General features: G+C 41.1%; 1 protein-coding gene and 1 long non-coding RNA gene across 11 annotated transcripts in view; one reads left to right on the forward strand and one right to left on the reverse strand.

Moving 5' to 3' along the window:
• Window positions 1-5,517, reverse strand: part of LOC131761208 (uncharacterized) — a 112,995-nt gene extending 107,478 nt beyond the window's left edge. Inside the window, exon 1 of the long non-coding RNA XR_010841607.1 lies at window positions 5,182-5,517. This is a non-coding gene — a long non-coding RNA (uncharacterized lncRNA). The remainder of the gene's footprint in view (window positions 1-5,181) is intronic.
• The window catches only part of RUSC2 (RUN and SH3 domain containing 2), a 61,129-nt gene continuing 38,643 nt past the window's right edge, over window positions 4,712-27,197 (forward strand). For 8 of the 10 annotated variants that reach the window (XM_067039629.1, XM_067039634.1, XM_067039632.1 and 5 more), the window contains exon 1: window positions 4,740-5,027. The gene's annotated coding sequence lies outside the window, so the exon portion shown is untranslated. Of the gene's footprint in view, window positions 5,028-27,197 lie in introns of all 10 variants that reach the window. The other 2 variants (XM_059071644.2, XM_067039642.1) reach the window with 2 other exon arrangements.

Raw genomic sequence — 27,197 nt, forward strand, 5'->3', positions numbered from 1 at the left:
GACCCCACAAATTCCATTCTTTCAAGGTTCCAATTACACACACACACACACACACACACACACACACACACACACTCTCCCTTTCATCACATTCATCCATATACAACAAATATTTATTGAGCATCTACCATGTCTGGGCACTGTTCTAGATGCTGCCAATACAGTGAAAGACAACAAAAAAGGTTTCTGCTACCATGAAGCTTATGTTCTAGTAGAAAAGCCAATGTCAAAGTAAACAAGATCATTCAGATAATAAGTGCTATGAAGATACTGCAACAGCTGCTTTAACAGTGAGAGACTGTGAGGGAGGAGGGGTAGCTAATTTTATACTTGGTAGTCAGAAAAGGACTTTCTAAGGAAATAAAATGTGACATGAGACTTAAGTGACTAGAAGGATCTAGCTTTGCAAAAATCTAATGGAAGGACATTCCAGGCAGAGTAAATAGTGTAAAGTCCTGAAGACAGGAGCAAGCTTTGTATATAAGAAACAGCAGCCTAATGTGGACAAAACATGGTGAGCAAAGGGGAGTGTGGTTAGATAGGTCTGATGAGAAGCAGTGGAAGGCTTTAAAGCCAGTTTGAAAAGATTGGTCAGGCTATTCTATGGGCAATAGGAGTGCAAAAGTGACATCAGGGAGACTATTTAGGAGGCAGTTAACAGTTGTCTAGGCATGGAATGGTGGTGGCTTAGACTAGGGTGGAAGCAGTGAAAAAATATGTGGATGAATAGAGGATATATTTGTTTTGTTTTTTTTGCGGTACGCGGGCCTCTCGCTGTTGTGGCCTCTCCCGCTGCGGAGCACAGGCTCCGGACGCGCAGGCTCAGCGGCCATGGCTCATGGGCCCAGCCGCTCTGCGGCATGTGGGATCTTCCCGGACTGGGGCACGAACCCGTGTCCCCTGCATCGGCAGGCGGACTCTCAACCACTGCGCCACCAGGGAAGCCCTAGAGGATATATTTTGAAGATAAAACCAAAGGACTTTGTGGGTGGGCTACAGAAGATGCAGGCACTGGTTTATCAAATGAGCCCATTGATTTACTCAATGGTGCTAAATCCATAGATTACTGACTCTTCCCACACAGTTCCTGATGATGGGGTGGGTCTAGGTGGTCCCATATTTGTGCCAGTTGACTCCACTACCAGCCACAACTGGTGAAGAGTGGATATATAATCCCAATATACCTGCTCTCTCTGGGAATTAGAATTCCAAGAAACTAAGTCAGTGATGAGAATAGTTACTAAAAGGTCATATAGTTTCAGGAAGAGAGCCCTCCATTTTAAAGTGGCCATGACTTGCTATAAGTATGAAGATAAGTGGGCCAATGTGTCTAGTCTATAGAGAGAAGAATAAAGCAGATGTCCAAAGGGAAACAGACAAGACACTGTTTCATTCCAGGAGAGCACCCCGTGAGGGGTTTTCTGAAGTTGGGTTGGTGATGAGATATTTTCACTTGAGCTAGATGGAATAGCTGCCAATAGCAAAAACAGAGAGGTGATTCCAACTTACATAGGCTTATACTTGTTCCTCATCTACAGCTTCTCAGGAACAGGGAGAGGTCACGGGACCATTTGGCTCATCCTACATCTTTTTCTTTAAGAAACTTTGGGGGAAATAACCATATTTACCACTGCCAGAAACAGAGAAACAAGGGAGCACTGTCCTAGCCCCAACATTTCCCTGTAATTCTAGCTCCAAATCTTCCAAGATATGTGCAAAGAGTTTTGGAGAAAACTCAGCATTTGGAGGATCCTGAGAGTCATGCTAGACTATTCACTCTACTTTACCCCCAACCCCAAATGACACATTAATCATTAAGTCCTATAGATTAGGGGTCCCCAACCCCCGGCCTGCAGACTGGTACCGGTCTGCGGCCTGTTAGGAACCAGGCCACACAGCAGGAGGTGAGTGGTGGGCAAGCGAGCAAAGCTTCATCTGCCGTTCCCCATCGCTCATATTACCACCTGAACCATCTTCACCCCCATCCGTGGAAAAACTGTCTCCCACGAAACTGGTCCCGGTTGCCATAAAGGTTGGGGACCACTGCTATAGATTCTATACCCTTAATCTCTCTTAGATCTATCTCCTCTTATCTAACCCCTCAGCCACTGTCCTAATTCAGACCCTCCCATTTCTCATCATAATTTCCACAGTCTCCTAACTGGTCTCTTTACTTTCCTCTAATTCAATATCTACACTCCAACTAGAGTGAGATTTCTAAAGTTCAAATCTGTTCAAATACTGATAATAATGCAAAATATTTTTGCCCATAACAATGCAAATAATTCCTATTCCCAGTGATGCAAATTAATTTTATCTGGTAGAGAATTTACATTTCTAAAAGTCAAATACTCATGTGAACCAGTCTTAGTGTCTTACTGGTTCTCTCATTAATTAGTGAGTTTAATATAGATTTATTTTATATTTGTATAAGACTCATGATTTTACCTTTTTGAAAAATTATCCCTTAACACAAATAACAGGAAGTAACCCCCACTTGCTGAAGCCAAAAATGAGACTATATGAATGGATAAAAGGATATGTCATCAACCTAGGGCAAGAATCAAGCTGGCCTCAGTAAGAAGTAGAAACAGCTGCTGGAGGCCCCAGGAAGCTGGGGAGTAGTCTCTTTGTGTCTAGACTTGACTCCTCTCTAGGCAACAGATTGATACTTCTCAGCAAACTGGTTTTCTCTGTTACTCAGGCCATTTGACAAGTAAAAGCTGGTCACTCGGCACTCTCAAATTTCCATTATAAGTCTAACAATGAGTAAGGGTGTAATTCTCTCTCCCCCAAATCCAAATTTTCAGGGAAGGGATTCCAATTGGCCTAGTTTAGTCTAAGTCCCCACCCTGTACCATTTAACTGCACAAACATCCAGTTTTTCACTGGTCTCCCTGGCTGGTCCTAGCCCTCTCCACTTTGCCCCCAGAATTGTAGTTCTAAAATTCATATTTGATTTACCATTCCTGCCTTCACATAAAGTGTCTCTCCACTGCTTACTGGATGAGTCCCAACTCTTTAGTATGTCATGGAAGGCTCTTCATTATCACACCCCTGACCATCTCTGCTGTGCTCTCTCCATCATGTCCCACATCTCATCATATCTGTTCTTTTGCACATGCTGATTCCTTCACACCCTTTACTTCCCACTCATTTTTCAAAGCTCAGCTCACATGCCTTCTGTGAAGCCTGAGGATGCATTACACAGTATGACATTTATCTGCTTCCTTGACCCAATAAGCCTGGGTCTTGGAAGAGCAAAGGGTCTCAGTCTCAACTCTTTCGCGGAGGATGGAACCTAGTGAGGTTCTAATAACTATTTGTTGAATGACCACCTGCCCCCACCCCTCTTTGAATAGAAGAAGAAGACAACACAATCCTCAATGTCCCACATACACCCTGCCTAGGAGCAGGAGTGCATGAGTTCCGTCAAAGTAAAAATTATTAATGACACTTGTTAAAGATGGTAAGGCAGATTGTATTTATGGGGGCTGAGGGGGGCAGGGACCCTGGAGTAGCTATAGGAACCACTGCAATGGGTGCTGCAGGGGGGAGAGATTGAGTTCAACTCAGACCCCAACAAAGACGAGTGGTAATTTATTAGCCAAGGAGCAGGGTAGGGGTCAGTGGGTGGAAAATTACAGCCTTAATCTCCTCTGGCTGCTATAATAAACCACCACAGGGACTTCACTGGTGGTCCAGTGGTTAAGATTCTGTGCTCCAAATTCAGGGGTCATGGGTTCGGTCCCTGGTTGGGGACGAAGATCCTGCATGCCCCACGACGCAGTCAAACAAAACAAAACAAGCAAACAAACAAAAAACACCACAGACTGAGTAGCTTATAAACAAAGTTCTCACAGTTCTGGAGGCTGTTAAGTCTGAGATCAAGGTGCCAGCATGGTTGCTAAGTGCTCTCTTGTCAGAGACTTCCTCACCTGGAGGATTGGGCTAGGGAGCTCTGTGAGATCTCTTCTATAAAACTATTAATCCTAATCATGCAAGCTCCTCATGACCTAATCACCTCCCGAAGGCCCCACCTACTAATCTTTGGGGGTTAGGATTTCAACATATGAATTTTGGAGGGACATGATCATAGCAATTACTAAGAAGAAACATCAGGGGTAAGGGGGATTCTTGGTAGACCAACTCAACAGAATTCTTGCTGAAGGCAGGCCAAGGTGATAAGATACCAAGGATGGTCAGATACCAAGGGCGGAGAACTTCCAATAAACTGATTCAGTGAGATCCTTGCTCAAACTGGATTCTACAAGGACAAAGAGGAAAGCCCAAAGTCAACCTAAGTCCAGGGCAGACCCAGAAAAGCCTGACTAAATTTTTAGCCAAAGGAGACAGTCTTTGTCCATTCTAGGTTTTACCAGGTTTTTTAACCCTGGCTACGCATGGGGTGCTTTTAAAAATATCAAGGCTGGGCACAATCCCACCCCTACTCCACCCTACCCGTGCTTCCAGTTCAACTGGTCTCGGCTGAGGTCAGGCTTTAGTTTTGTTTTTCTATTTTTCCCAAGAGGTTCTACTGCGGTGTCAGGCAGAGAATCTCGGCATTTGGCTAAGGTGGGTGCGCAAATGTACCGGCCTTCCACAGGCCAGTTAGGCTGCGGGCGAGAGTTCTCCGGGCTCCAGTACACCCCAGCCCGCTTAGCCCGGCACCACCCCGAAGGGGCGGGGCTCCGCCGCAGAAGGCGGGGCCACGCCTGAAGCCTCGCCGCTCGCTCCCCTCGCGGGAAAGCACTGCGCGTGACTCGCTGCGCTCATCGCAGCAGGAGCGGGGAGGTGGGCGAGCACCCGCTGGCCCACAGCGGACCGAACCACTGGCCGTCCTGAGGGGCGGCATAAAGGCAACTCAGATCAGACCATCGGCGCCACAGCTGCAGGGGGGACCGGACGTTACCAAGCTGTCTGAGAGAAGGGGGGCGCCTCCTGGTCCAGGCTGCAACACGACCCCTGCAGGGCGCGAGACTACGCCGCCGCCTACGCCGTAGAACTAAGCTGAGGCAAGAAACCAGGTAGGAAGTCTCTTCGGGATCGGAAGAAGTCCCGGAGACCCACTGCTCTCGCGTTCCAAATGATCCCTTAGGAGAAAAGCCCTCAGTTTGCCCACCTATCCAGCCCTTAGCGCCCCTTCCCTTCCGCCCTTCCCCCTCGTCGCCGCAACCTCACCCTTCGGTCTTCCTCGACCTTCTGGACCGACCTCGTCTTCAGTCCTGTCCTGACCCTTCAGCTCTGCCATCCACCGAACCCTCAAACACGCAGGACCAACCATCCTTTTGGGCGTCACCCCAGATCCACCCCAACTGTCTCCTCAAAGTGTCCCTTCGGAGACACCCCCTCAGCTGACTGGCGCCCAGTAGTCATCGCTGTACCCACATCTCCAGTGACGGCTCTGGGATAGCGCGGCCGCTCAGCACCCAGCCCGGCGACTGCGGCGGGGTTCTCGGCACAACCGGGTCCTTTGCGCCCTCCGCCCCTTTGGCCCCTGCTTCCCAACTTGGTGTCTGCCTGAGCCGGGCTGGGATCGCTCTCACATCCCGTTTTACCTTGGGAAAACCTTTGGCCTGGCAGTTTGCCAGTCCCCTGCTACCGCTCTTACCTGCCGCAAAGGGCACCGTGTTCCCGTTGCCCAGGGCTGGCTTGGGATTACCAGGCTGGCCCTGAGGACACCAGGGGACTGCCCTGGAGGCAAGGACCGTACATTAATCATTTGTATCTCCAGCGCCCAGCACAGTGCTTGGCACACGGTAGCACTTAGTAAATATTTAATGGGTGGGTGAATGAATGAGACCAATGCAGAGGCTGTGAGGCAGAGTGCTTTAGTGGGAAAAATGGCACTAGTTACATGAAGTGGGAAAAAAGGAAGGGCATCTAGGGGATTACTTGTGGTGCTTATGTTGGTAGCATAGAACTGAACATATTCAGTCTCTCAATTCATTCATCTAATGTCATTTACATAGAAGCTTCTATTTATCAGCTGATTTCCCTTTATGTTCTGTTTACAAAAAACAAAAAAAAAGTCAGGGCCAAGGCTGCAGAAATTTTTATTGGTCAGTGTGCCTCAGAGGCTGCCCAGATAATCTTGAAAGAGCTTAACCCAGGTCACGCCCCTCCTGAGGGTAGCCACAGTCTTTAAACCTTACTCAGTGTAGCTAGTCAGCTAGTGCTTCAGGACAGGTTGGAGGAATGACATCAGTTATTTTACCCTTTTAGCTCTTGGATACCTCCCCTCCCCTTTCCTCCACCGGAGGGGTAGACATCCCAGGCTAGCCTAGTGTGAAAAATATCAAAGATTCCTAAATACTACTGAAGTATGATCAGGCCATATGGGCCATTTATATCTCAGTAGACCAGAATCAGGCAGGGGTTACCGCTCGCTATGTGAACAGTGTCAGTAATAAACAAGAACACAGGCCTTTTAAAGATGGGATTCTCAAAGAACAGAAAGCCTGAAACCTGTTTTTGTTGATTCCTAAGAGGATGACCTTAACAGATTCAGTTTCCTGAAGCTAAGGCAGGGTTCAGCGACCTCAGTTTTGGCCCCGGTTCCGTGGGCAAGTAGATGATATTGCTGAGTGATGAAACAATAGCTGGCAAGCTGTGGGAGTTTATAAGCTAAGAAGTAGTTGCCTGACTAATAGTGGCATTATTGTCACTGGGGCTCAGCATATTAGTAGGTAAAATAGTGACTGGAGTTTCTTAGCAGGCTCCATGGAAATTAAGCAGTGATACGGTTTAGGGGAGTGGGGAGATCCCACCACCGTCTCTGGTGTTCTGCTACCCGTGTCCCTGCTACTGTATGGCTATAGCACACTCACCATCATTGTTTCTTTTCTGCTTTGAGCCAGGTCAAAATCTGATTTCCTCTGCTTTTTATGTTAAGTGTTTAAGGTTTCTTTTTGTTAAATGTTTAAGGTTCCTTTTTGAGGCAAGGCCTGCCTAACTGGAAGCTGGGTATATTCTCACCCGTCTCTAGCTTTGATTTATCCTTCTTTACTTTTTCTTTCTACCATTCTCTGACTTATCTTTGTAACTTTACAAAGTAAAGTCTTGGATCACAGATACTGAAAGCAGGAAAGAGCTCCTGAGCTGAATTAAGCAGGGGCATGGTATCTGGAGACCAGTACTCTTTTTTTTTGTTAACCAATATGTTTTTAATGGGCTTTTCTACTTTTACCTGTCTAGGATCCCTATTAAGACCTCAGTAGCCCCAAAACACTCTGAATTGTTTGATTTATTTTTTTCTTCACTTCCAATACTTCAGAGTGTTGCCAAGTTAAATTTGAATTTCAGATAAACAGCAGGGTGTCCTGTATTTTTATTTGCTAAATCTGGCAACCCTAGTTCATGGGAAGGCTTATGTGTTCTATTTTTCTCTGCAACTTTAGGACAATAACTCATCCTTTTCTTCTGTTGCTCATACACAATGACTGAGCACCCTATTAAAAGTCACTTGACTGAGATGACTCACTGACTGCAGGTTAGGGTAAGGGCAGGCTCTGTAGAGATAGTCCAATTGGTCAGTGTTGAGGTTACCCAGAAAACACCAATCAAACATTGACATATGATATTGTAATTCCTGTCAAATGAGTCTGTCTTGCGAAATGAGCATATTATTTTGAGTGGCCAGATATAAACATTGCTCTGGATTGACTTCAAGGGATGAGGGTGGGGTGTGGTGTGCATTCTAACGAAAAGTTAACTCACAGTAGAACCTCGCTTGTACCACGTTTACTGTTTTTTTTTAAGTTGTGGTAAATATATATAAAATATAAAATTTACCATTTTTACCATTCTTAAATATACAGTTCAGTGTCATTAAGTACATTCACATTGTTGTCCAGCCATCACCACCATCCATCTCCAGAACTTTTTCATCTTCTCAAACTGAAACTGCATAATCATTAAACAATTAACTCTTCATTTCCTCTTCCCCCAGCGCCTGGCAACCACCATTCTACCTTCTTTCTCCATGAATTTGACTACTCTATAAGTACTTCATATAAGTCGAATCGTACAATATTTGTCTCTTTGTGACTGGTTTATTTTACTTAACATAATGTCTTCAAGGTTCATCCATGTGACAGCTTGCATCTGAATTTCCTTCCCTTTTAAGGCTGAATAAAATTCATTGTATGTATATATCACATTATTTTCATCCACATTCATTGATGGACGCTTGGGTTGTTTCCACCTTTTGGCTATTGTTAATAAAACTGCAATGAACATTGGTGTACAAATATGAGTCCCTGTTTTCAATTCCTTTGGATATATACCCAGAAATGGAATTGCTGAATCATATGGTAATTCTGTGTTTAATTTTTTGAGGAACTGCCATACCGTTTTCCACAGTGGCTGTACCGTTTTACATTTCCACCAACAATGTAAAGCATTCCAGTTTTTCCATAAACTTGCCAACACTTATTTTCTGTTTTGTTTTTTAAATAATAGTCATCCTAATGGGTGTGAAATGGTATCTTGTGGTTTTTACTTGCATTTCTCTAATGGCTAGTGATGTTTAGTATCTTTTCATGTACTTATTAGCTGTTTTTATATCTTTGGAGAAAAGTCTATTGAAATCCTTTGCCCATTTTTTAATTGAGTTATATGTATTTCTATTGTTGAATTGTAAGAGTATTTTATATATTCAGGATGGAAGTCCCTTATCAGATATTATGATTTGAAAATATATTCTCCCATTCCATGGGTTGCCTTTTCAGTCTGTTGATAGTATCCTTTGATGCACAAAAGTTTTAAATTTTGATGAGATCCAGTTTACCTATTTTTTTCTTTTGTTGCCTGTGCTTTTGGTGTCACAGCCAAGAAATCATTGCCGAATTCAGTGTCATGAAACTTTTCCCCTGTGTTTTCTTCTAAGTTTTTTTAAATAGGTTTATCTTTTATGGTTAGGTTTTGATCCATTTTGAGTTAATTTTTGTATGATGTGTAAGGTAAGGGCCTAATCTAATTCTTTTGCATATGGATATCCAGTTTTCCTAACACCATTTGTTGAAGACTGTCCTTTCCCCTTTGAATAGTGTTGGCATTCTTGTCAAGTATCATTTGACCAGATACGCCAGGTTTATTTCTAGGCTCTCTGTTCTCTTTCATTTGTCTGTGTGTCTGTCTTTATGCCAGTACCACACTCTTTTTTAAAAAAATTTACCTTTTATTGAAGTATAGTTGAATTACAAAGTTGTGTTAATTACTGCTGTACAGCAAAGTGACTCATTTATACATATATATACATTCTTCTTGATATTCTTTTCCATTATGGTTTATCACAGGGTATTGAATATAGTTCCCTATGCTATACAGTAGGACCTTGTTGTTTATCCATTCTGTATATACCAGTTTGTATCTGCTAATCCCAAACTCCCAGTCCATCCCTCTCCCACCCCCTACCCCTTGGCAACCACCAGTCTATGCTCTATGCCCCTGATTCTGTTTCTGTTTCATAGATAGTTTCATTTGTGTCGTATTTTAGATTCCACATATAAGTGATATCATATGGTATTTGTCTTTCTCTTTCTGACTTACTTCATTTAGTATGATAATATCTAGTTGCATCCATATTGCTGCAAATAGCATTATTTCATTCTTTTTTATGGCTGAGTAGTATTCCATCGTATATATATACCACATCTTCTTTATCCATTCATCTGTTGGTGGACATTTAAGTTGTTTCCATGTCTTGGCTATTGTGAATAGTGCTGCTATGAACATAGGGGTGCATGTATCTTTTTGAATTGTAGTTTTGTCCAGATGTATGCCAGTACTGGGATTGCTGGATCATATGGTAATTCTATTTTTAGTTTTCTGAGGAGCCTCCATACCGTTTTCCACAGTGGCTGCACCAACTTGCATTCCCATTAACAGTGTAGGAGGGTTCCCTTTTCTCCACACCCTCTCCAGCATTTGTTATTTGTAGGCTTTGTGTGTGTGTGTGTATGTGTGTGTGTGTGTGTGTGTATGTGTGTGTGTTACGTGGGCCTCTCACTGTTGTGGCCTCGCCCATTGCAGAGCACAGGTGCTCCGGACACACAGGCTCAGTGGCCATGGCTCATGGGCCTAGCCACTCTGTGGCATGTGGGATCTTCCTGGACCGGGGCACAAACCCACGTCCCCTGCATTGACAGGTGGACCCTCAACCGCTGCGCCACCAGGGAAGCTCATTTGTAGGCTTTTTAATGATGGCCATTCTGACCAGCATGAGGCAGTACCATACTCTTTTGATGACTGTAAGCTGTGTAGTAAGGAGGTATGAGTCTTACAACTGTGTTCTGCTTTTTCAAGATTTTTTTTTTGACTATTCAGGATCCTTTGCGATTTCATACAAATTTTAGGATGGATTTTTCTATTTCTGCAAAAAATATCATTAAGGATTTTGAAAGGGAGTACATTAAATCTGTGGATTGCTTTGGGCAGTTGACATCCTTTTATTGTTGTGAAAAGAACTACCCTCTTAACAAATTTTTAAGTTAACAATATATTATTGACTGTAGGTGCATTGTTTTACAGCAGATCTTTAGAGCTTATTCATCTTGCTTGACTGAACTTTATACCCATTGAACAACAACTCCTCATTTCCCTCTCCCCCAGTCAACCATCATTCCACTCTTTGATTCATGAATTAAACTATTTTAGATTACTCAGACAAGTGGAATCAGGCAGTATTTGTCATTCTGTGATTAGCCTATTTCACTTAACATAATGTCCATCCATGTTGTCAAATATTGCAGTTATTGACATCTTAACAATATTAAGTCTTACCATCCATGAACACAGGATATCTTTCCATTTACTTGTATCTTCTTTAATTTCTTCCAGTAACATTTTGTAGTTTTCAGTGGTTAAGTTTATTCCCATGTATTTTATTCTTTTTTATGTGTTGTAAATGGAATTATTTTCTTAATTTCCTTTTCAGATTGTTCATTATTATTGTCTAGAAACACAACTGATTTTTATATGTTTTATATGTTGACTTCGTGTCCTGAAACTTTGCTGTATTCATTTATTAATTCTAACAGTTGTGGGGGTGGATCTTTAGGGTTTTGTACGTGTAAGATCACATTATCTGCTAACAGGGGTGCAGATGCCTTTTATTTCTTTTTCTTGCCTAATTGCTCTGGCTAGGACTTCCAATACTATGTTGAATAGAAGTGGCAAAAGTGAACCATATTTACTCTTAACACACAGTCTTAGGGGTTTGATGATTGGTTTGGTTTGATGATTAAGGATGTAAGTCCATAATAGATGCTGAGAACAAAACTATATTTTAGCAGAGTATATTAGTGTTAACAGTGAGTCATCAAGAAAAAGTTAAGTTATGGCCTGTACACTGTGATTAAAACAAAAGTGTGTAAGTGAAAGTGTACATTTTAAAAGAGTTTTATCAAAATACCTAAAGTTTTAAAAAAGTTAATTTTGATACTTAAAGAAGGAAACTTCTGTTCTCTGGAATTCTTGGTTTAATAAGATAGTCTTTTATCTTCTCCAGGAAATGAGACAGTGAACTCTGAAATGTCTGCTGTGTTTTTGGCTTCTTGTGTGGTCCGGTGGTCAAGGACAACAATTTGATAACTGGGTGGAGAGGGAAAAAAAGGGTCAGCCAACTTCTGGCTAGATTTAGTTATTTTAGGATCCAAACTTTATACTTAAGTTTATCTTAGGATCCTAAAATCTATATTTAACTTGTTTACCTGTTTTTATACTTTTGTGCTTCCTTTCTTTTCTTGTATAATTATTTTAAGAAAGAAAATACAGCCTTATATTTAGTGTACTTAGGGAAAAATGGAAAATTATTTTTTATCCATGTTCAGGTAAAGGAAAAAAAAGGAGATCAGCATATTCCTAAAGTCAGTATAGATAGGATTCAGATGACCCAAGGAATAAAGCAAAAACTCAAGAAGGAAGAGTTGGGGACCTACTGCTGATCCCATTCATCAGAGAGTTGTTTCTCTTAAAAAATGTTATTTTCTTACTATCTGAAGGATGTTGTATTCTGTTTATTTAAAGATATAGCCAAACATTGTTATCAGACCAACCTATTCCCTGTACGTTCTAGATAGCTAGAGTTTTTCTGTAAGGCTAATCATTTCCTTTTATTTTTATTTATTTATTTATTTATTTTATTTATTTTTTGCAGTAGGCGAGCCTCTTACTGTTGTGGCCTCTCCCATTGTGGAGCACAGGCTCCAGACGCGCAGGCTCAGCGGCCATGGCTCATGGGCCTATCCGCTCCGCGACATGTGGGATCTTCCCGGACTGGGGCACGAACCCGTGTCCCCTGCATCGGCAAGTGGACTCTCAACCACTGCGCCACCAGGGAAGCCCTCTTTTTTATTTTTGATAGTATATATTTTTTTTAATTTAATTTTTTATTTTTGGTTGTGTTGGGTCTTCGTTGCTGCACTCAGGCTTTCTCTAGTTGTAGTAAGTGGGGGCTGCTCTTCATTGTGGTGCACAGGCTTCTCATTGTGGTGGCTTCTCTTGTTGTGGAGCACGGGCTCTAGGCACGTGGGCTTCAGTAGTTCCAGCACGTGGGCTCAGTAGTTGCGCCTTGCGGGCTCTAGAGCTCAGGCTCAGTAGTTGTGGCGCATGGGCTTCGTTGCGCTGCGGCATGTGGGATCTTCCCGGACCAAGGATTGAACCCATGTCCCCTGTATTGACAGGCAGATTCTCAACCACTGCGCCACCAGGGAAGTCCCTAATCATTTCCTTTTAAATATCCTCCAAATCATAGTGATTTAAAGATTTCTGTCTTGCTTATATATTACTGTATAACAAATACCCCAAAGCTTAGTGGCTTAAAACAATGACTGATTATGTCTCACAGTTTTGTGAGTTGGCTAGGTGGTTTTTGCAGTTCCAAAAGATGGGTTCTGGAAATGTTTTAAATAGGAGCATTACTGGAGTGAATTGTCTCCCAAGGTGACTACTTTGAAGGACTTCTCTTACTTGGTGTTACAGAGCTATTCTACTTCTCGAAAATATCATTCTCTATACTTTATACTTATAGCTATAGTTAACTTCTTAGATAGGGTAAGTGTCTATTTCAGTTTATAGGCTGATTTATATGTACCCTTTGCCTCACATCCAACACAGCAACTTGCAACATTATTAGTTTATTCATCCCTAATGATAGTGGTTGGAGAAGGGAGGCCTAGAAGCAGGACCACCTGCCCATTATGCACTTGTGAGTCCTTTTTGACAGCTAGGTTGTAGTGATAGATAGTTAACAAGGAGCATTGATCTCATGGGGGGAAAAGACAGTTATGGCTTTTTACTGGATTGTGAGAATATGTAGCAGAGAATAGAAAATTTCAAAATGTTTTTTAGAGGGGAGCTCTTTATTTTTTTTGAGGGGAGCTCTTTGTTCAAGTATATTCCACAGGAAAGTGGACACAAAAAGGTAAAAGCTGAGCTGTTTTAGTTAAAGGCAAGGGGTTCGAAGAAGTAGATTCTAACCTTTTCATCTCTCTCTCCCTCCATTTCTCCATCCCCTTAGCTTACCTTTCATTGTCAATGAGGGGGCTCTGTAAAGCACACTTTAAGCCAGTCACCAAAGATGATACGTGACTACTGAATTTTCTTTTTTTTTAAATTAATTAATTTTTTAAAATTAATTTATTTTGGCTGCACCAGGTCTCACGTGGACTGTTAGTTGTGGCATGTGGATTTCTTAGTTGAGGCATGCAGACTTCTTAGTTGCGGCATGTGAACTCTTAGTTGCGGCATGCACATGAGATCTAGTTCCTTGACCAGGGATCAAACCCGACCCCCTGCATTGGGAGAGTGGAGTCTTACCCACTTGACCACCAGGGAAGCATGACTACCGAATTTTGCCTACTGAGTCATGACTCCGAAGTGGAAAGAGGTTGAAAGAAACAGTTGGGTTTGAGATCCCATCATCTTCAAATGACCACCCACCAGTAACCAATCATGGCTTGAGAGAAGTATAACGAAAATATTTACTGCATACATACAGTTCCCAAATTCCTATGTGAAACCCTTAGCCTTAATTTAGTGAGCTGCATGGAACCAGGAATTAATTACAGATTCCTTTTGGCCTTTAATCCTAAGCCCTGTCAACTTTTTTTAGTCCAAAGCCAAGAAAATTTTTTCTAGCCATACTTTCTAGTTCATAACAAGAAAAAAAGGGCTTCCCTGGTGGCGCAGTGGTTGAGAGTCCACCTGCCAATGGAGGGGACACGGGTTCGTGAGCCGGTCCGGGAAGATCCCACATGCCGTGGAGCGGCTGGGCCTGTGAGCCATGGCCGCTGAGCCTGCGCGTCCGGAGCCTGTGCTCCACAACGGGAGAGGCCACAGCAGTGAGAGGCCCAGGTCCCGAAAACAAAAGGTTTGTTTTTAGAATATTATATAATAATGTATATACTTTAAAAAATATACATTGAACATTAGGTGGGCTGTGCACCTCTTTCCCTTTGCATACTGTTAGCCTCTTTGCTTAATTTCCTCTAGACAAGTGCTTCTTAAACCTAAGGCTGCAGAAAAATCACCTGGCTCACCCCTGAAATTCTGATTCAGTAAGTCTAGCACTGGGCCCAAGCATTTACCAGTCTAATAAATTCCCAGGAGAAGCTGATTCTACTGGTCCATAGACCACACTTTGAGTAGAACTACTCTTAGACCCAAACTATAATCTCAGCCTCTTCATCAATGGTTCTCAGATTTAATCAACATAAAGGTTTTTGTTTGTTGGTTTTTTGGTTTTTTTGGCTTTGTTTTTGAAAAAAAGAAAAGAAAAGTAAAAAGCCCTAGTGCACAAGACCCAAGAATCAAAGGCCAAATAGTGCCACTAAGCGTGTGATTTGGAGCATATCATTTCGTCACTGGGTTTTCTTCCTTTAGAGATGAGGTTTATAAATCTATCACTCATTCAAGATTAAGAGATTGTGGAGAATAGTCCTAAGGAAATGGTATTAGCTGCTCAGATTTTAACCTAGAAAATGTTTAAACTTAACTGTCTTTTTATGGGGAAAGATGAAATGAAGGATACTATGATATTTTTCCTTTGAAACAAATAAATCGTGTCTATTTCATTTAAAAATATTTTCTGAGAAAGTGGTTTGTCTCTTTCTCTAATTATAGGTGAAATATAGACTCACTGTTGAGAATCTAGAAAAATACAGACAAGTATAAAAGAAGACACATCATTGAACAGTTTTTGGAAGTCAAATTTGAATAGTTAGGTAACAAATCCATTGTTTGAATGTGCCATAATTTACTTAATCCAAATGTTAGACATTTGAGGTTTTTAAAAATAGCTTTCTCTTTTCTAAAAAATGTTCAGACTAATAACTTTATGAATAAAATCTCTGATAGTTTCCTTAGTATGGAATTCTAGAGGTGGAGTTAGAGGATTTGAACGTTTTTAAGACTGGAGATATATATATTTTTTTTTTTTTTTTCACCCCCAACCTCAATATGAAGGTTGTACCAAAATATGCTTATATTGGCAAAGTGTGAAAATGCCTATTTTACTTTCCTTCCCTTAACTATTATTATTTTGTTTGATAATTGATAAACAAAAGATAGTATTTTAATAGTATTTTATTTTATTTTGTTTTTTTAACATCTTTATTGGAGTATAATTGCTTTACAATGGTGTGTTAGTTTCTGCTTTACAACAAAGTGAATCAGTTATACATATACATATGTTCCCATATCTCTTCCCTCTTGCGACTCCCTCCCTCCCACCCTCCTTATCCCACCCCTCTAGGTGGTCACAAAGCACCTAGCTGATCTCCCTGTGCCATGCGGCTGCTTCCCACTAGCTATCCACCCTACGTTTGGTAGTGTATATATGTCCATGCCACTCTCTCACCTCGTCACAGCTTACCCTTCCCCCTCCCCATATCCTCAAGTCCATGTTCTAGTAGGTCTGTGTTTTATTCCTGTCCTACCCCTAGTATCTTCATGACATTTTTTTTCTTAGATTCCATATATATGTGTTAGCATACGGTATTTGTTTTTCTCCTTGTGACTTACTTCACTCTGAATGACAGACTCCAGGTCCATCCACCTCACTACAAATAACTCAGTTTCATTTCCTTTTATGGCTGAGTAATATTCCATTGTATATATGTGCCACATCTTCTTTATCTATTCATCTGTCGATGGACACTTAGGTTGCTTCCATGTCCTGGCTATTGTAAATAGAGCTGCAATGAACATTGTGGTACATGACTCTTTTTGAATTATGGTTTTCTCAGGGTAAATGCCCAGTAGTGGGATTGCTGGGTTGTATGGTAGTTCTATTTTTAGTTTTTTAAGGAACCTCCATACTGTTCTCCATAGTGGCTGTATCAATATACATTCCCACCAGCAGTGCAAGAGTGTTCCCTTTTCTCCACACCCTCTCCAGCATTTATTGTTTGTAGATTTAATAGTATTTTAAATCTTATTGTTTGCTCATATCTTGCCCATTTTCCTATTATCTCAAGTGAATAAGGCAGTCACAAAAGGACAAATACTGCATGATTCCACTTACATGAAGAATCTAAAATAGTCAAAATCAGAGATGCAGGAAGTAGAATGGTGGTGTCCGGGAGCTGGAGGAGAGGGAAATGGGGAGATGCTGTTCAACCTGTATAAAGTTTGAATTATGCGAGATGCATAAGTTCTGGAGATCTGCTGTACATTACGCTTATAGTTAGCAATAATGCACTCTATACTTAAAAATTTGTTAAGAGAATAGATCTCATGCTATATGTTCTTACCACAATTTTAAAAAAAGATCTTAGGTTTTATCAATCAATTCACATAAATTCTTTACATGTAAGGATATTGGCATTTTGTTATATTTGTGTCAAATATTTGTCTTTTAATTTTGTTTATGACTTTTGACATGTAGAGTTTTACAGTTTCTATATGATCAAATCTTTAGTTTTCTGTTGTGACTTCGGTACACCTTCTTTCAATAAATACTCTGGGAATCTATGTCCTGAGTCTGAGGCTGTTGGGTACAGATTTCTGTGACAAACTGTCTCTCTCTTTTTTTTCCTTCCCATTTTATTGAGATATAATTGACATATAATATTGTATAAGTTTAAGATGCACAGCGTGTTGTTTTGATACACACTCATATGCTGGAAAATGACTACTACAATAGGGTAGTTAAATCCCATCGCTTTTACATAATTACCACTTCTTTTTTGTGGTGAGAACATTTAAGATCTACTCTCGTAGCAACTTTCAAATATATAATTCAGTACTGTTAACTATAATCACCATGCTATACATTAGATCCCCAGAATTTATTCATTTTATAATTGGAAATGTTTACCCTTTGACCAACATTTCCCCCACCCCCCAGCACCTGGCAACCATTCTACTCTTTGTTTCTATGAATTTGGCCTTTTAATAGTCTACATATGAGTGATATCATACAGTATTTGTCTTTCTCTTTCTGACTTATTTAACTTAGCATAATGCCCTCAAGGTCCATCCATATTGTCACAAATGGTAAGATTTCTTTCTTTCTCATGGCTGAATAATATAAAGAACTCTATATGTATGGTTCTCTCTGATTGAAATCCTTCCCCTGACCTGCATGCATATTTCTACTCCTCCTTTAAGAATCTACTCGTATGACTCCTTTCTGAAACCTTTCCTGATGACCCCCTGCAAATTTGGGTATAATTTCCACTGTGCTATCATTGGCCTTGTCTGGGACTCCATTGCAGCGGTTAACGCATTATTTACATAGCTGTAAACTCTGTGAGGGCAGGAATAGTCTTTGAATCCAGGGTCTCTGAAAGACCCAGAGAGAGAGCTTGATCTCTTCCATTTTTTAAGTTCTTCATGTATTAAAAGTGATTGAAATCCAAAGCAGAATTCTAATAATTCTGGTATATTTAAAATATTTACCTTAGGGCTTCCCTGGTGGCGCGGTGGTTGAGAATCCGCCTGCCGATGCAGGGGACACGGGTTCGTGCCCCGGTCCGGGAAGATCCCACATGCCGCTGAGCAGCTGGGCCCGTGAGCCATGGCCGTTGAGCCTGTGCATCCGGAGCCTGTGCTCCGCAACGGGAGAGGCCACAACAGTGAGAGGCCCGCGTACCGCAAAAAAAAAAAAAAAAAAAAAAATTTACCTTAATAAATTCATTTTGTAATATGAAAATGACTGTATTTAGGACAAACCACACGATCATCTCAGTAGATGCAGAAAAAAATTTTTGACAATTCCATGATAAAAACACTCAACAAACTATAAGTAGAACTTCCTCAGCCTGGTAAAGGGCATCTATTAAAAAACCCCATAGCTAACATTATACTTAATGGTGAAAGACAACTGAAAGCTTTCCCTCTAAGATCAGGAATAAGAGAAGGTGGGTCATTCTCAACACTTCTATTCACCATTGTACTAGAAGTTCTAGCCAGAGCAAATAGACAAGAAAAAGAAATAAAACATATTCAGATTGAAAAGGAAGTAGAACTATTTGCAGATAACATGATCTTGTATATAGAAAATGCTAAGGTAGCCACAAAAAAAACTATTATAACTAATAAATGAGTTGAAGATTGTAGGATGCAAGATCAATGGATATAGGGTTTCTTTTAGGGGTGATAAAATATTCTGAAATTAGACTGTGGTGATGGTTGCACAACTCTGTGAATACAATAAAAACCACTGACTGGTACACTTTTAAAAAGTGAATTTTATAGTATGTGAATTATATGTCAAAAGAGTTTTTTTTTAAATGACTACATTTATAACTTCACGTGTAAATAACGTTAAAAGGCTAATTTGAAGACCTCTGTGGTTGTCAGTCTTGGGCCAAAGATTTTCCTGTCCTTTTTTCCCCAACTTGTGAAAGACTATTTTCTGCTCTATATTCCTGGTGTTACCAACCAGGGTTCTTGGCCTCCTTAATCAGTAGAAGTTGATCAGAGTCCAGACAAGAAATTCAGGCAAGGCTTTACTGGGGTCCCTGCTGCAGCAGGGGGCAGTGAGAACAAACAACAGGTTCCCTTGCTTGTTGGCTTCCCGAAGGGGGCAAGCTTGTTTCTTACATGGGATGAGGGTAGGGGTGTGTCCAGAGCTCGAGCCAGAGGGGTGGCTTAGGTGTTTTGCCCACCCCTTAGGTGGTGGTGTGTGCAGGGGGCATCTGCAGGATCCTGCTTTTGCTCCCCTCACCCTGTTTTTGCTCCAGGTTCTTCAAAAGTGGCAATTGGGTTTTTTGGTCTCTTTGTATCTTTTGGGTCCAGAATTTACCCTAACTGCAAGCATGCAATTATTTTTAGTCCCAGACAGTTTCTTTGTATTTTGTTGCTGGAGGAAAGGTATGTCCAGGTGCAAGCACTGCAGCGCTGCAGCAAAGGGTCCCAGGTCCCAGCCTGTCTCACTGGTGCCCAGCACAATGCCAGACAAATAGTATAAGTTCAATAAATATTTGTAGAATAAATGAATAAATTATGACAGCTGAACTGACTTTAAGCCTAGTTCAGCAAATCAGCTACATTTCTGAGTTTTTTTTCTCTATCACCAAGGATCCATGAATTTAGTGACACTCACAGAAATTATAGACTGGCCCCATGATGAGTTTGGTTTTAGCCCTCTAGAGCAACTTTTAAAGAAGACAGAATGGTCAGTTATGACTGGTAGACTAGACAAAGGCCTTTCCAAAAAAAGATCTATGAACTGAGCTGAACATGAACATAAGTAAGAGTTTTTAAAATTAAGACAAATATACAAAAACAATTTAAAAATAAAACAATAATAACAAAATAAAAGAAACCTAATTCATCTATAATCCTATCTGCCTATCCTTTCTGTTTACATGCATATATAATTTTGTAGGAATATAACTGTTAGCATTAAAATTATTTTGTATTCTGCTTTCTTTTAATTAACCTTGTTTCATAAGCATTTATCCATGTTGCTGTTTAGGCTTTATGGTTTATGGCTTAGTGTATTCTATTCAGTTGTTGAAATACCCTCACTGGTAGTCCTTTAACCTCTTTAAAACTTCATTGATATTACAATCATTCTTTTAAAAATGTGCTCACCTAGTAATGAACCTAACTCTGAATAATAACCTCTCACCTTTTCTTTGTCTGTACTTAAACAGCTAGAGAAAATTGTACAGTCCAGTAGATTTAGTATCACTTCCACCATCACCAAACTTATGCTGGCCAGCAGTCGTACTATATTTGTGTTACAAGGTTATTCCTCTACTCTTTATAACAAATATTTTATACTTTCACTACCCTCCTCAACCTCTGACCCTCCCATCTTCCTTCCATATACTCTATGATGATCTTGACTCATATACATCAAAGAAAAAGTAAGCCATCAAACATGAACTTTCTTACTTCCTACCACCAATCTGCAAATCTGTCTATAGCCATCCTCTCTTATCTAGTTGCAATGGAGGAGTATCTCACCTCTTAACAAAAGCTAATCTCTCCCTGGTGAACTGGATTGCATACCCTCTATTGTTTAGCTGTTTTGAGATGTTTTTATACAGCAGAGAGTATTATACCTAAATGATATACTTTGTAAACTACCCCAAACAAACCTATACTCTGAGTAAAAACACTGATTTGATTGCTATACAAATGGAACTTCAAGACAATTCCCTGATGCCACCCCACTTCCACGCACTCTTTTGATCTGTTTGCTGATCCTAAGTTCAACTTATATAGAAATCCTTTTTTAAAAATTTATTTTTATTTATTTATTATTTGTGGCTCATTTTGCTGAAGCATATTCCGTAGTAGCTTTCTAAGAAAGGATACATAGTAGGAACATTTTTGAAATGAATATCTTAAAGTATATATATTTAAACTCTCACAGTTGGTAATTTGGCTGTGCCTGAAACCTTAGGCTAGAAATCAATTCCTCTCAGAAATCTGAAAGTACTCTCCACTGCTTACTAATTAGATTCCATCATTGTTAAGCCGAATGCCATTCTGATTTCTGATATTTGTATGTAAAGTTTTAAAATTAATTAATTAATCAAGTAATTTATTTTTGGCTGCATTGGGTCTTCGTTGCTGCACGCGGGTTTTCTCCAGTTGGGGCGAGCGGGGGCTACTCTTCGTTGCGGTGCGCGGGCTTCTCATCGCGGTGGCTTCTCTTGTTGTGGAGCACGGGCTCCAGTGCGCGGGGGCTTCAGTAGATGCGGCGCGTGGGCTCAGTAGTTGTGACTCATGGGCTCTTAGAGCACAGGCTCAGTAGATGTGGCGCACAGGCTTAGTTCCTCCATGGCATGTGGGATCTTCACGGACCAGGGCTCGAACCCGTGTCCCCTGCGTTGGCAGGCGGATTCTTTTTTTTTTTTTTTTGTAATTTTTTTTTTTTGCGGTATGCGGGCCTCTCACTGTTGTGGCCTCTCCCGTTGCGGAGCACAGGCTCCGGACGCACAGGCTCAGCGGCCATGGCTCATGGGCCCAGCCACTCCGCGGCATGTGGGATCCTCCCAGACCGGGGCACGAGCCCGTGTTCCCTGCATGGGCAGGTGGACTCTCAACCACTGCGCCACCAGGGAAGCCCGGCAGTCGGATTCTTAACCACTGCGACACCAGGGAAGCCCTATATAGTAATTCTTGAGCCACTACTGCTTCTCAGGGATGTTGCTTCATCATTTAATTCCTCTCTTTCTAAACCTTCAACATCAGTGGAGGCAAAGTTATAAAAAAATAAAAGAAAGAGTACAAGTGTATTTCCCAGACACAAGTCTCCAAATTGAAAGGGCCCACTGAGTGCCCAGAACAACAAATAAAAATAGCCTACCCCAGGGTACCTCATCATAAAAATCTAGAAAACTAGAGATATAGAGAAATTTTTAATCTGTCCTTTTTTAAAAGTTTACATACAGGGACTTCCCAACAAGAAAGAAGAAATCATGGGATCTAGAACACAGGGCAACTAACAGAAGAGAGGCAAAGGAAATTCCTAGCATGATGAGAGAGAGAAGTCCAGCATAAAGTTGTGTTGTAAGCCAGAGAGGAGAGTCAATTCAGAATGTATCAGAAAAGAAAGTTCCAGAAGGAGTATGTTCCAGGGGGGAAAAAAAAGGAACTGTGTTTGACCATATGGAAAGTTAGATTTAGATTGAGAGCACGTTTTACCATTCCGCTAGAGAATCTGTGAAGATTTAGGGACAAATATATAGAAAACTAAACAAAAGAGAGTCAAGTAGTAAAATTAAATTATAAATTATACAGTAATAATAGGGGTCCACAGACTACCAAGTCATAGCAAACACTGCATATTAATTAAATCAGAAATTATGGGGACTTCCCTGGTGGTCCAGTGGTTAAGACTCTGTGTTCCCAATGCTGGGGGCCCAGATCCGATCTCTGGTCAGGGAACTAGATCCCACATGCTGCAGCAAAGATCAACTTAAAAAGATCCTGCATGCTGCAACTAAGACCCAGCGTAGCCAAATAAATAAATATTAAAATTAAAAATAAAAAGAAATTACGAGGAAGGTGGTGGATGTAGGAAGTCAAGAGAATGTTTAAAATCAAGAAATAATTAAATACATGTATGATTTATAAACATGAACATAAATGCCAGATGAGACAGCTAAAAGATTTGAAAGTAGTGGCCTCTGGAGAAGGAGACAGAGGTAGAAAGGGGTGGAGCTGGGGACTGCTATTTTCCATCATAAACTTTATACTACAATTTATCTTTGTAACCATGTGCATATATTAATTTGATAAAATAGATATTAATTAAAAAATCCCCTAACACCACATCACCCTCTGGGTATTGACTGTCTCATTTAACAGCCAACCTTTTTTGACCACCCAGACTGTCTACTCAATTTTCCATTCACTTTTGCACCGTCTGCTGTCTAGCTTCATTTCCACTAACCACACCCCTGAAATTGTTTATGTCAAGATCACCAGCGAACTCACGGTTGCCAAATAAAATGGACACTTTCAACTATGCTCGTTTTCTTTCAGTTTTTCTAAGACATCAACCACTTTCCTGTCTCAGGCCCTTTCACACATGTTATTTCCTCTGCCTGTAATGTTGTCCCCAACTTTTCACCTGTTTAAATTCCCTTCAACTCACCTTTCAAGGCTGAACTTAAATATCAGTTTCCCAGAGAGGCCTTCCCTGACCTCTTAATCAAGCCCTTAGTCAGTCTTAATCAGATCCTCTTAATACTCTGTACTTTATTTTCATGGCATTTATCACACTTTGTAATTATATTTTTATTTATGTGATTGTCTGCCTTCCTCCACTAGATTGTAAACTTCATGAGGGCAGGGATAGAATCTATTTTGTTTACCACTTCCTGGCCATAGGAATCTGCCCAAAGACTGACTGAATTAATAGTCCTCGAAAGAGGTGTTGAAGGAGAGCCTAGAATTAGAGCACTGATTGTAGGAATTAGAAGAGAGGATAGACTAGAGAGGCTTTTCTACAGCAGAAGCTATGGGACTTGGATAGGGTCTCCTGAGATACATGTCTGGAAATAATTAGACCCTTTAAGGAGAATCTTGTCAGCCCATGAGTTTATGTAGAGGACTCGCTTTCACTGCCTTCTGCTGACAGGTGAGCAATTCAGGTAGTCAAGTAACTGAATTCGCCATATTCACTGGGTGGGAAAGTCTTGATTCACAGATAATTTGCATATTTACTCTAACCTCCTTTCTATGTATTCCCTTGGGATTTTTTTTTTTTTTGGTAATAAATTTATTTATTTATTTATTTTTGGCTGTGTTGGGTCTTTGTTGCTGGGTGCAGGCTTTCTCTAGTTGCGGGGAGCGGGGGCTACTCTTTGTTGCGGTGCACGGGCTTCTCATTGCAGTGGCTTCTCTTCTTGCAGAGCAGGGGCTCTAAGCACACAGACTCAGTAGTTGTGGCTTGTGGGCTCTAGAGCGCAGGCTCAGTAGTTGTGGCACACAGGGTTCATTGCTCTGCGACATGTGGGATCTTCCGGACCGGGGCTCGAACCCGTGTCCCCTGCATTGGCAGGTGGATTCTTAACCAGTGCACCACCAGTGAAGTCCCGCTCTCAGGATGTTTTCTGGGACAGAGCCACTTTACAACTTTCGGGAGCCACTTTTAAACTTTTACACTTTTACAACAGAGCCATGAGGGTTAAAAAATCTGAGGTGGTGGGCCTGTTGAAAAGAAAAGCTCTGGGTATGACAGTGACAAGATTTCTTGGTGTGAGCTGGTAAGTTGAACAGTAGTGCAGCCTCAAAAAGGCGATAGGAGAGATTTAGGTTCAAAGAAAGAAGAGATTCCTGATTCATGTTCATTATAGTTGCCGTTTACTGAGCCCTTACTAAATACCAATCACTATTCTAGATGTTTCTATATCTTTTAACTTCCACCAGCACCCTGTGAGAGGAGATATTATTATTATCCCCGTTGTACAGGTGAAGAAACCCAAGCTGAGGGGAATCAAATAACTTGCCCAGTGCTACAGAATTAGTCCTTAAGAGCAGAGTTAATATACTAGCTTTTTCTTAGCTCCCTTTTTTTTTTTTTCTTTTTGGCCACGCCTCACAGCATGCAAGACTTTGGCTCCCTGAACAGGGATCAAACCCACGTCCCCTGCACTGGAACCTTGAAGTCTTAACCACTGGATTGTCAGGGAAGTCCCTAGCTCCCTTTGTTGGCCAGAAAGAAATAAAAGTGCATGGCCTGAAGCTGGAAAGAGCAAATCAGGGTTCAATTTCTTAAATGTAAATGGACAGTAATTTGTTAGTTGAAATGAGCTCCTATGCCTTAAACAAAAGTGTGTGCTTTAAATAGGGACTGAACTCCTGCAGAATGAATAGGAATAAAAATGGGGCTCAACTGAGAGCAAGTTATTGAGATTCTAGTGACTCCTTCAAGGGTCAGAGTTTTCAACCAAAACACAAGTAATTTGGTTGTCAATTCAGTATAAATTTGTGCCTGATTTAATAAATATGCTAACTGACGTCCCTGGACAGAGATGGCTTTTTGGATTAGCTGTCTTTCCTTTGAATATAGTACATTCCAAAGCCTACTTTATAGTTTATATGGTCATAGTTATTTAATTATTCGTTAGTCTCCCCAGGCGAACTATAAGCTCCATGAAGGCCAGCCCCAGGTCTCCTTTGTTCACATAGTGCAGTGCCTTGCACTTCATAGGTGCTCAGTTAATGTTTATTGACTGATTCATCTAGTCCTTGGGCAAGACTGGCATCTGAGGTTCTCAGAGCCACAAACAAATTCTTCTATACATCTGCCCAAAGCAGGGAAGGAAGCCCTCCCAGAGCCTTGTCGTGCTTCTAGGTTGGGCTGTTAGATTCCCTAGGTCCTGCCTCCTTTGGGTGGGGCCCCAGAGGCTTGATGCCACTGGGGCTCTGGTTTTGGCAGTGGGGCTTGTCTTTGTTCTGAGATATTAATTGTAAATGGATCATGCTATTTCCTGTTCTCAGGAGAACTCAATTGGGCCACAACTGAGGAGCATGAGAACGCAGAGTTACTGTGTACTTTGCTGGAACCTCCCCATTGCTACCCAGAGATGGCTCCAATATAGGTTAGCCAATCAGGGAATTCCATACCCTTTTCCTGAACTCTAAACAGCTTGAGGAATGTCTCCAGCTGGAATTGGAAAAGCTGCTAGCCAGGAGAGCCAAGTCTTATGTAACTTTACAGACTGCCCTTTTTTAGGAAAAAACAAACTGTTCCTCAGCTAGTGCTGGATTTTTTGAGACACATACCGCATTCTTTCCTAGATGCTCAGCAGTCCCATTGGAAGCAGCCAACAGGCTAGAGTTGAAGACTGGTGAGGTTCAGCAGGGAGAGATAACGAAAGAGGAAGAGAGGATGTCTGTCATAATGGCTGGAGCATGCTATTCTGGTTCTCATGCTGCAGCTCGCACTAGCAGTAAAGGGAGTTCAGTGTTGAGGTGAAGGGAGAGGAGCTGTACCTGGGGATGTTTGCCCTGCACATTCCAGAAGCCAACCACCATACCCCCTTTATCTTCTTAGCACCCCATACCCCAATAGGGAGGACTAGAACTAAGTGTGTGTAAATATGTCCACAGCTGTAATGAACCAAATTCTGCTCTAGAAAAAGAAATTTTCCCAATTTACTGTGGTGAAGATTCAGTTCCTCCTTAGTTCAATTCAGTGAATATTTTAAGCCATGTGCCAGGCGCTAGGCTAGGTTAAATGACTACAGAGATGAGTAAGGCAGTCTCTATCTTTAACATGCAACCAAGGAGGAAAGAGAAAATGTATATAAACAATTATAATACACTTCCTTGCTTTATAGTCCTGTGTACTTTATGTAATTCTTTTACTCTTAACTCTCTTATAAAGGTAACTGTCAGGTTTATGTCCACCTGTAAACTTACGGGCTTGCTAATTTATGATTTTAAAAAATACAAGAAAATCTCCCCTTTTTAGATGTGACCAGTTATTTTACTAAATTATTCATGAAATGAGCAGGCATAACTTTCAAGAATATTCTTATATTAATTGTTTTTATTTCCATAATTTTCTCAAGCTAATATGTGGCATTTTAGAACTTTGAATGTAACTTGAATCTTTCAAAATAACAGATAGCTTTCTCAATGAATTATGATTTGCCTTAGACATGCCTGTAGCTTTTGCTTCTTCCCTGAACTAAAGTATTAGGCAAACATCTAGCACAGTGGGCTATTATTATTGTAAGTATTAGTCTTTATCTATAAGTCATTCATTTCCTTCTAGCCTGTGGTGTGTGGTGAGGTATAACTCCACTGATTCCTGACCCTTTGCACATTGTTCTTAGGTTGCTTCTATAGTAGTTTGATCACTGTTTACAAAGCCTTTAACTGTTTGTGATGGAGTCTAGATTTACAGCCTTAAGTCTTTGCTCAAAATAAGCTCACCCTTACCCTCAGGCCTTTTCATCCATATTTACTATGTCCAAACTCATCTAACTGTTGATAGTTTGCTCGCTGTCCACAACCACACCACATATAGAAGTGGGCGAGATAGGGGAGAGAGAAAGACTTGAGACCTAAGTCAATTCAAGTGTGGGTTTGGAACCTGGGAGCAGGGGAAAAGGGAAAAAAAAAAAAAGGCCTGATAGAGGCATGGGATAGTATTATTAAGCAAAAATAGAAGGATAAAGGCTGTTTATGGCTCAGTCTGCACTCCAGAATGATAATGCAATAAGCTAAATTCCGCAGATGTTTCTGAAGCACTTTATATGAAGGGA

The sequence above is a fragment of the Kogia breviceps genome, chromosome 8, assembly GCF_026419965.1.
Source record: "Kogia breviceps isolate mKogBre1 chromosome 8, mKogBre1 haplotype 1, whole genome shotgun sequence".
NCBI lineage: Eukaryota > Metazoa > Chordata > Mammalia > Artiodactyla > Physeteridae > Kogia > Kogia breviceps.